Genomic DNA, 11,195 nt, shown 5'->3' on the forward strand with positions numbered 1-11,195 from the left:
GATGATGGCGAGCCCTGTGACTGGCCCATCCAGTGACTTGGGGGGGACATTAAAAACTCAGTCAACCAGACTTAGGCTATGGCCCCCGACTGGGAACCAGGGGCTGCGACTCTGTTTTTACTGAAGTGTGCCGTAATTACTGCCAATTCTCAGGCACGGACAGAAATACTCTGGGCAGTGCACTCATCTTGGCATCTCATCAACTACTGGCAGGGATGGAATATATATGTCCTGTTGGTAAGGCAAACCCCACTACTCTGGATCCCTGTGAACACTACTGATTGGCAAAGGCTACAAGCCCTCCAAATTACCCTCTGATTCAAAAGAGAAATTAGGATGGTTGTGGTCATTGTAACAGCCATTATCACATCCCTAGCCTCCGCTGTCACTTCTGTTAGCATGACACAATCAGTCCACATGGCAGCTACAGTTCATTCACTGGCCATGCAGTCAGCCACAGCCTTTCAAACCCAAAATGCTTTCTATGGTATGCTCAGGGGGGTAATAATGAATCGACAACAGCAATCTGACTTATTAGCAGAAGAAGTAAGTTTGCTCTGGGATACCATGAGTCTCCAAGTGTGACCAGAGCTACCCTGCAATTTGTGTAACAACCCATAATGTTAAAAATCACACCCAGGTGCGGGAGCGCCTCAGACAGCATCTGCTTACCATTTGGGATAACTTCTTGAATTTTACAGCACAACTGACTAGGGACATCATCAGGCTTAATAACACCCACGTATCTACAATAGTGGCAAAAGATCTATGGGAACAAATATATAATGTATTTCAAGCCTTTTTCTCCCCCACTAACTTAATCACATGAGCTATCCTGTTTGCTGCTTTCGTACTGTTTTAATAGTGTTTAAGTGCCTCTATAACCTGGTTTTTAGAGTAAGCCATACTCAGGCCCTACTACTTGAGGTCTGCTAGGCTCAAGTACAAAAGGAAGGGGGAGATGAGGAGAATCCCAGCTTAGGGATTTACTTGGTGGCCTTGATAAAGGCACGATGAACCCACAGGATCATCAGCTCAAGCCTTGTCAGCATACTCCAAGGTGGCCTGACCCTTGCCCCATGTTGCCCCATTCAGTGAATTTCCTATTTCTTTGCTCTCACTGTAGAAAGCCTGCCCAGTCCCTCTTGGTGAGGTCTCAGTGACAGTTGGCCCCACCTCTAAGGTGACTGGCTATGGTGGCACTTGTGGAGCCCGGTGATTGGTACCTATTTTCTATAAAGCCTGCTACACTTCCTAATAAACTTTAGATCTGCGTCACAGAACCTGGTCTCCGGTGTCTGCATGTCATCCAACTGACTCTGTCGCCTCACCCCTGATCCCTGAGGACCCCTGATATTGCAACATGTAACATGTATGTATAGACATATAGTTCTAAAATGTGTTTTCTCACTTAAATCTTTACACTTTTTAGATTGGTGATAAATTTAGGATTTTTAAAAAATGTTCATGAAATCCCTCCTGAATACGTTCTCATGTGCTTTGTTTTTCATGTTTGTAAATATCTTGAATCTGTGATATTGTGAATTAGATTGCATATATGTACGTATATACGTGGCACAAGTGTGCCATCAACATTTTACTGAGAGTCCACTAAAATATAAATAAGGACGGTGTATTTTTTAGGTTTTAAAATTTTTCAGCTTGATATGGTGGTACATGCCTATAATCTTATCATATTTGAGAGGTTGAGGCAGGAATATCAAGTATTCAAGTCCATTCTGGCCAAAAAAGGAATTATAAACCAGCCTAGACTATGTAATATCATATCTCTTAAAATAATTTAAAATTATTAAAAATAATTTAAATAAAACATTTGACTGAACTATAGATCATTTTGTTTATGGTGCTTATTAATGAATGTGATGTGAACAATTTGAGACTTGGTAGCAAAGAAGAGAACTAGAAATAGCCAACATAGGCAACGTTTCCAGGGTTTCTGTTTTCTGTGAATAAAATAAAAGTTAGACTGTCCTAACAATTTTTTAACGGTAAGATATATCAAATCCAACTTGCGATCATGTGTTCTGCAAAGTAGCTAAGTTTTCCTCATCTGACTTATATTTGGCTCTCCCTTTACCTCCAGCCAAACTGGATCATCTCATTTCAGACTTCTGTCACCTCTCAGACTCAAGAACTCAGTCTTGATTGTGTGCCATGGTGTGGCTAAGGGAATCTTTCTGTGGTTGCACTTATATCCTCCCTTTCCTAGAGCTCCACAGACTGATCCATTTTGTTCTATGGCCACCTATTGATACTCCTTTTATGTCTGTTTCAGTTTTCACTCTACTCAGTGTCTTCAACTAACACAAATGTTATGCAGCAGATCAGAAACCCACAATTGGCCAATGTGCAGAGAATAAGAGGCCACAGAGCACTCACCTATTTCAAACCTCTGACTCCCATGGCTTAGGGATCATTTCAGAAGAGGAGATGATGAGATTGTAAAAGCCAGAGGGGTTGATGACCACAAAACAACGGAGTTCTCCAGACAGCTGGTCAGTTACTCATATGAACTCACAACAATGGTTACAGCATACAGAGTCTTATGCAAGCTCAAACTGGAAAAAAATCCCAGCATAGAAATGGAGAAGTGGGTAAGAAATCTGAACCCAAACTAAAGAACTTTTGTTTGATGACTACTGGAATTGGGAAAGACAATGTCTTAAAGAAATGGGACTCTTGGTGGGCCCAGTGAATGGAGCCACATTGAAGGACATTGGGGAACACAAATCAGAGTCTATAGGCTGTGTTTTATATATGTGAGAGTACACTGAATTGGGTGAGGGGCACTGAAGGGACAGTGTGAAAAAGGGAGGAAATCTAAATAACATCAAACTATTGTATGAAAATTGAAAAAAATTAGATAAAATTTCTTTTAAATAATATAAATGTAATATCTTGAGTTCTAAGGGTCACCAGTCCAAAATTAATCCCATTGGGCTTGAAACAAGATGGACAGAGGTAACAGTTCTTTCTCCTGGAACAAAAGGTGAATTCATTCCTGTTTTATTCAAGTTCTAATGCTACCCATGATCTTTGATGGCTGGTGGATTTGTTCTTCTTCAAAGCCAGCCATTATGGGATGGGTTATCAACCCACACCATCCAAACTCACCACATTATCTCATCACATCACGTCATCACATTATACCACTCAATCTCATAACACCACACCATCCCATTGCTTCACACCATTGCGTCTTATCACACAAATGCATTTTACAACATCATCACATCATACCACATCATCTAGTCACCCCATAACTTCCCATAGCACTACACCATCATGTCATACCATACCATACCAATACACTTTACAATCCTATCACATATGGTAACATCATAACATATCATCACATCTTATCAACCCATCCTACCATACTACACCATCACATCACACCACATTATCATTACTACACAGTATCATATCACACAACACTATCACATCATAGCATGCCATTACCCTGCACCATGTCAATCATCACATTGCATAACGTCACCTCAGCACATCATTACTTCATTCCAAACCATTAGCTCACAACATATCATTACCTCACCCTTCACTGACACATCATGTTACATCCTTAACTTACACACATCATCACATCATGCCATATCATTACATCACACCACATCATTACTTCTTACCACATCATTCCCTCATATCACATCATCAGCTCACACAATATCATTACCTTACACCACAGCATCACATCACACAATATCATTACCTCATACCACATCATGACATCGTACCAGATTTTCACCTCATTCCTCATTGTCATTTCATATCACATAATTGTTACTTCCTACCACATCATCATCTAACACCACATCTTCAAGTCACCACATCATCTTGTCATACCTCATCCTTATATCACATTGTTCATCACATCACATCATTATATGACCTTTCATTATCACATCTCATCACATCATCATAGAAGCCACATAGTCACTTCAAACAACTCACCACACCACATCATCACATCACACTGCATCACCCTGACTGTTGCTCACTCTCTCTTACTTTTATTAATCATTACAATTTCATGGGCTTTCTCAGATAAGCTGAGATAGCTCACCTCAAGATCCACACCAAAATTACATACACAAAGAACATTTTGACATATGTAGTAGGCAAATTCACACAATCTATTCATTGCATCATGCAAGGCATTATTCTACCTGTCACTATTTCTCCCTCTACAAACCAGCAATATTTTGCTTTTACCACTTTTCTCTAGATTTAAAGGCATCCTAAAACCTAATCCTTATCTTCTACTATTAGCCAATTGGTATATAATTGTATTACTCCCAATTCTTTATTATTGCATTAAAACCTTTAGGAATGTAGGACCTGAGAAACCAACAAGAATTCTTTTTGACTATTTGTTGATCTGGGTGTTTCCTACATTTCATATAAAGTGAAAGAAGAAGCAAAACTCAGGGAAAATAAGAGAGAAAAGCATAGGTTAATGCTTCAAAATATCACAGTCATATATATTAATATATTTAAGGATGCTAAAATCATTTGTTATAACAAAGATAAAAATTATATAAACCCAACACATCAAAAAGTCATAAATTCTGTAAGAATTATTTCAGCATCCTAATTAATTAGTTAAAACTATATTCTCATTAGTTAAGGAAGAATTGAAAGTAGAGCACTTGATATCACGCAGATAATGAATATGGGTAATCAAGTCCCTTAAATAAATTTGTTTTATTACACAAAGTATTCACCTCAATTATCAGCTTGGCCTATTGTCTTTAGATGATCATCTGAGTCCCATGTGTATAATTATCCTCAGCCAGAGCTTGTAACTAATATGATAGGCAGAATCTCCTAAATGTTGATGTACTGAAATTTGTGCCCCAGTGCTAATAATTTTAGTAAAACATGCTGCTTTACTCCTTTTTTTCTGGAAGGTCATGATTCCTTCTGTCTGAAAGGACCTGTTGTTTGGGAATTCACTTCTGGAGCATGTTCCAGACCTAGCACAGGGAAGTAGTCTGCAAAGATATTGAACAATTTGAAGAAATACAGTAAAATGATATGTGTCTAAAGCAAGAAGTAGGGAATGTTCATACAATTAGATTAGAATAACAGACACCTGTCTTTTGAGCTTTTATATTTTTCTAAAGATTTTATTTTTAATTATTTATATATGTGTGTGTTGTGTGAACGATGGTGCAGATGACAGGGGAAGTCAGATGAATCAGGTCCCCCAGAGCTGGATTTACTTATGCTTTGAAGCTGCTCTGTGTGGGTGCTGGGATGTGAACTCTGTTCCTCTGCAAGAGCAGCAATTATTCTTAACCATTGAACCATCTTCCTAGCCTTGAAACCCTTTTTTTTTTTTTTTTTTTTTTTTTTTTTTTTTTTACCTTTGCTATTTAAAACCAATGAAATACTTCGTACTGTGCCCGGGGGTCAGAGGAATGAGCCCAGGGGCCCAAAGCGAGGGTTCACGTGGCCCAGCTGGCCTCCGACCTGGAGGAGAAGCTGAGCCTGTCCTGCCGCCCCTCTGCGCCTCTGCAGCGCCTCGAGGGGCCCTGAGGCCCATCAGCAAACAGACTCCTGAAGAGGGACGAGATTTGGAATGTCCTGATGGATAATTATGGACATGTAATGCCTGTAGACTGGAAGTTATCTCGTACAGGGACCCTGCATTTGCTTACACTGAACCTCTCAGAGAAGAGGATGAGTGATAGCTTGCCCTTTAACACCGCATATGAGGAACAGCTGAGGGAGCAGTTGGATACACATTCGATCACAGTCTCCTGAGTCAACAAGGAGACTCTGCTCACCGCAGACCAGGTTACTGAAGAAATGATGCGGGAGTCGCTAAACCCTGAAGACCATGAAACCCAACGCAATCTGACCCACTGTCAGTGCTCACCCAAGAGATCCGAACTCTTAAGAGGTCTAGCGTGAGCAGCTATGAAGAGACAGTGGGAAGGCTTCCAGCATTAGAACTAAACGAACTCCTCGAAGAAACTGAGACAGCTGTTAAGGAGAACTTGGAGGAGCTGGTGCAGCAGCTGGCCCTGAGAGATGAACTGGAGCTTGAGAAGGAAGTGAAAAACAGCTTTATTTCTGTTCTGATTGAAGTGCAGAACAAACAGAACATGAGGAAACATTCAAAAAAAAAAGAAGCAGCTTAAAAAAATGGCAGCTCTTAGAATGGGAAGAATGGGAGTAGTCAAATGCCAGGCACATTCTTCTCTCATGACATACAAATGTGCCATGAAGGACAGGGAGAAAGTTGCAAACTTATTGACTGACTATATACTGAAAGTTCTGTATCTTACATAGAGCAGTGTCACATCAGCAGTGTCAGCATCTGTGGACTCCAAGCTCCATGTCCTGTGACTTTATTCTGAAAGCTCGCTATCCCCACCAGCTGATACTAGAAATCCATGCAGTTCAACTTGGGTTTGTGATTCAGTGTTAATAGATCATGACTTTACTAATACATCATACAACAGAAGCAAGAGAGTGGGTCACTCTTGAATTCTCAAGATGGGTATTATAACAATTGTAATAATTATGAACTGTTTTCTAAGTTGGCAGTCAGAAGAGAAGGCTAGGAACTATTCAGTTAATTTTTAATGAATTGACAGTGTGACTAATAATAGTTTTTATGATTTTTTCCCTGTAAACCGCACTGATGAACTAGATTAAAGCCCTGGGAGATCTATACCATAGCTTTTCTTCAGTGATGGTGAGAATTAGTGCTGATTTTTGTGAATCTCATCAATATAAATATTACCAAGCAGTGTTGTCCAGAGACTGAGCTTAATGTGAGCTGTTGTGAAGCACAATGTCATTAAGGGCATTACTCTTGTCTAATTGGAAACCTCAGACCCTGTTGGATAGAACTGGTTTTATAGGCTGCTACCTGTTCACAATGCCACTTTCAGAATCTTGTATGAACTTTGGATGTGTGTTTGTTCTCTGTTTCTGTGAAGACGTATACTTTGAAAAGGGTTCACATCCTGAGGTGCTTTAAGTAACTGCTGTGGCATCCTTTGTTCCCATGGCAATGTTCTATTTCACTGACATCTGTGTGTTTTCCTACAGTTACTACTCATGGCTACAGCACTAATCATGAACACTTTTGCCAGTTTCAATCAAGTCAATAACATTTAATAAAATAACATATACTTAAAAAAGCTAACCCTTCATGATCTTGTTTAAAAACACATCTCTTTTTGGTGCAGATAAAGTACACCCAGACAAGAGAACAGAAGGCATGCAGGAAATCCCCAATAAATGAGGCCATTCCATTGGAGAATACATTGAAACTAAAGAATTTGGTAAAACCATATAATTGAAGCAAGATGCGCAAATGTGCCTTGTGTTAGATAACTAAGTTATAATATAATCTGTATGTTGATAGATAAATCTCTCTGCGGAAAATACAGATTTTTAAATAATATCAAAATATTTTCCATTACAATTATTTAGTCAAAGATATGATTAAAAATATATGTTTAGTGTAATGATCCATGAAGAATAGCAAAGTAAATTTAATTCAAAGAACAGCTCATTGGAAAATGATACCTTAGCCCTCATTTTCCTGAAGCCATTCCCCATTTCCTTGCACATATCCTCATGCAATATGGAAGACCCCTCTTAACCTGAAGTCATTTGCCCCTTTGACAAATATACTTGAAAGTGCTGATGGAATTTAAACCATTCAGTGTTATAGTCCTTCTGGAATGAAATTTGAATGTTAGTTTTGCTGACTGAAATACTGAGCTAAAAGAATAACACTAGATTCTGGCCCGTCATTCCATGTGAGATTTGAGGGGAGATAATGTAAAAGCCCATTATTTTAGCTGTTGCTCTCTCTGGGACTGTTTATTTATTTGCTTATTCATTTTAACTGTAGGTGTGCTGAAGTGGTTCATCAGCAAGATGGGCAAGAACACTCACACCCATCTCACCCTCACTCTGTGTTATATTAAATCACATCAACAGCATCAAGTCTGCACTTATAGGAGATATACAGTAAACAAAGCAACAAAAGTTACAGGTCTGCCACTAGAGAGCTGATGACTGTCCCTCATCCCTCCCCTGAATTGTACTAATGATCTGAATTATCTTAATCATCTGCCTAAGGAAATATTTCAAATGCATAGAACAGCCATTTGAAATTATTGAAATACTACAATTTTATGTTTGCTTGCATGTAACTTGTACTGAGTCTAAAGCAAAGCCTCAGCTATTAGTATTAGAAAACAGAGGATTGTGAATTCAAGGCCAGCATGGATTATATAATGAGTTTAATGTCCACCTGGGGTTACAGAGTAAATATCTCTCAAAAGCCAGGGAAGAAAAAAAAATACTGAGGATGGAAAAGATGACAGTGGATTGAGGTGTGCCCTGGGCAGCCAGCCTCACGGTCCGAGGCATGCCAGTTCTTAAGAGACTGAATGCGACTTACGAATCATGTGAGGAATGTTATCATGTAAGATGAATATTTACCAGACTATAGGCCCCTTTATGTTGATCTCAAATTTCTCAACCCAGGACTAGAACGTAAGAAAGAAAATAATGGAAAGAAAAAAAAATGGCTGCCCAACCCTAGAAATGGTGTGGATAGACTCCAGCACAAGGACCCAGAATCATGACTCTGGGGCTTCTTCATCTCATTAAGAATCTTGTTGCTTCTATAGCCAGAGCAGTCTGTGTCCAGATTCCCTATTGGAAATTTGGGTAACCCCTTCAGAAGATGGCATGATAAGAATAGGAGCTAGGAAATTGCTAGGCAGTTAGGGTAAAAAAAAACGAAAGAAAAGTAGCCAGTTTCTTGGCTAAAACTCACACTGTGCTTGGGCCTCTTAGCAACATACTGCATTCCAAAGGCCAAAAATGTCAAAATTATTTGGGAGCTTATATTTAATCCTTAAAAGATTTTAGGGTTACCCCTTCAGAAGAAGGGGGAATGTTGAAGTAGCCAAAAGCCCCATAAAATATTTTGATCTCAAAATTCTGCGTTCAGGACTTAATGAGTAAGAGGGATAATAACTGGGGAACCAATGTCAGGGAGGAGCCAACATGATTGCCCACATTCATCAGCGTGCCAAAGCTGGGAGAATCTGGCTGCCCATGAGCACCAGTGGGGCAAAGCTGAGGAAGACAACTCACAAACTTGCCCCTGTAGCACCCATGGTTGCTGACCACAACCATCACCCAGTGAGTGGCTGTCAAGATCTGACTGCAGTCTTCACCAACATTAAGGGATATGAGAAGGCTACAGATTTCAGAAAATAAACTACAGGTGTAAAGCTGTCATGTGAATCTGTGAAACCTCCCTATTGCCACTCAGAAAATCTTAGCTTGGAGGGCTGTGAGATAAGTACACCTTGCTGTGAGGGCCTAACTTCAGCTTTGACTCACAATAAAACACTGAGGGGGATCAGCTTGTTGGAGAACACTTTGATACAGCACAGTGGTCATTGTGCTGAGTGAAGACAAGAAGCAGCCAAAGTGTAACTTGCATGCAAGGACTGCAAACAACTAACTTTGATGAAGAAAACCAAGTATTTTTGACCACTGAGAAAAAGAGGAGTCTGTCTATGACACTCCTAAGCAATGTATACGAGGGCCAGGGTGAAAAGCCCATTCAAGAAACCTGGGATATGGAACGGGAGTAGGCTCTGGCTGGCACACCTGAGTGTAAGAATTATAGATAACTGACATTCTAATGAGCTATGATTTCTCCAGCATCCAACTTAGAAGTGTTTTGTAAGATGTATGGAGTTTTTCATGTGCAAATAAAAGACACAGAGTCAGGGGTGGGAGATGGTTGGTGGTAGGGTGAGGGTAGAAATTCACTCCTCCCCGTTCTGAATATAATCAAAATTCATTGCAGAAAATTCTTGAAATCTATAAAATTTCTCTTAAACTTAGAAAAAAGTTCAGAGTAGAGAACAACAGATAGACACACATAGACACTAAGCTGATAGTTAAATACTGGTGATATTCTTTTTATGAATTCCATTATTTCACTTGTTAATTTGAACAGTTTCCAAAAGGAGTCTATTTAATGTATAAAAGGGAAATGGCTAGAAATTACAATTACTAATAGTAAAACTACATAAAGACAGAGTCAGCAATATTCAAGATGAAAGGGAAATTGACTACAGAAGTTTTATTGGATATTTCATGACATTTAAATAATTATTAATGATGGACATACACTATGCTTTCCATGGTGCTTAAAAAATTAATAAATTAAAGAAACACCTAAATAACCGTTTGTAAAAATATTCTTCTAGCTGTATTTATTAATGTCCAGAATATTTTTGGAAATTTAACACTCAAACACAGATTTTAGATATAACTTGGAAGGAGAATAACTTGGCTTTCAAAATAATCCTTGCAAGCCTTCAATTTTACCATTTATTTTACATTTCCAAAAAGTATCCAGAGAGGGGGCTGGAGAGATGGCTCAGAGGTTAGAGCACTGGTTGCTCTTGCAAAGGACCCAGGTTCAATTCCCAGCACCACATGGTGGCTAACAACGGTCAGTAATTCCAGTTCCAGAGGAATAGGATGTTGTCTTCTGATGCCACAGGCATTGTAGACATGAGCGCACTTATACAATACAGGCAATACAATCATCCACATAAAATAAAAATATTTTAAAATGTATTCAGAGAGACCCAGGGTTGGAGAGAGATGGTTCAGCAGTTAGAAACATTTGCTATTCTATCATGAGAACTGGCTGAATTTGGATCCTTGCACCCATATCAGAAGGCTCACAAGCTCATCCAGTAACTTGGATTATCAAAAAGCAAATAAACAAATTCAGAATGAATCTGTCCTGAAAATGAGTTGAGGGATGCATCTGTTTTGTATGCAGACTCCAAATCTCTTACATAAGTTACCAGTCTTTGGTAACATGGAAAAATCGCATCAGTTATGCAGAGATACATTTCAACTCTTTGCCTTTTGCTTTGCATGGATTAGACACAATCCTTATTTTTAACTCCTCTTTAATTATATATAAAAATGCTGGATTTGTGAATAAATGTGCAACACCATTGAAGCAGATATACAATTACAAAATATAGTTTTATGTGTGTTTAAAAACAGCACATATTTAACTAACAATCAAATGAAGGAATAAAACCCTGCCAGAATCCCAGAAAATA

The 11,195-nt window shown here is 39.0% G+C and overlaps 1 pseudogene; it reads left to right on the forward strand.

Annotated features, from left to right (window-relative positions):
* Positions 1-336: 336 nt before the first annotated feature.
* Positions 337-6,342, forward strand: LOC103738018 (annotated as a pseudogene).
* The last annotated feature ends 4,853 nt before the right edge of the window (positions 6,343-11,195 follow it).

This window comes from Nannospalax galili, unplaced genomic scaffold, assembly GCF_000622305.1.
Source record: "Nannospalax galili isolate Female #2095 unplaced genomic scaffold, S.galili_v1.0 scaffold96, whole genome shotgun sequence".
NCBI classification, from domain to species: Eukaryota; Metazoa; Chordata; class Mammalia; order Rodentia; family Spalacidae; genus Nannospalax; species Nannospalax galili.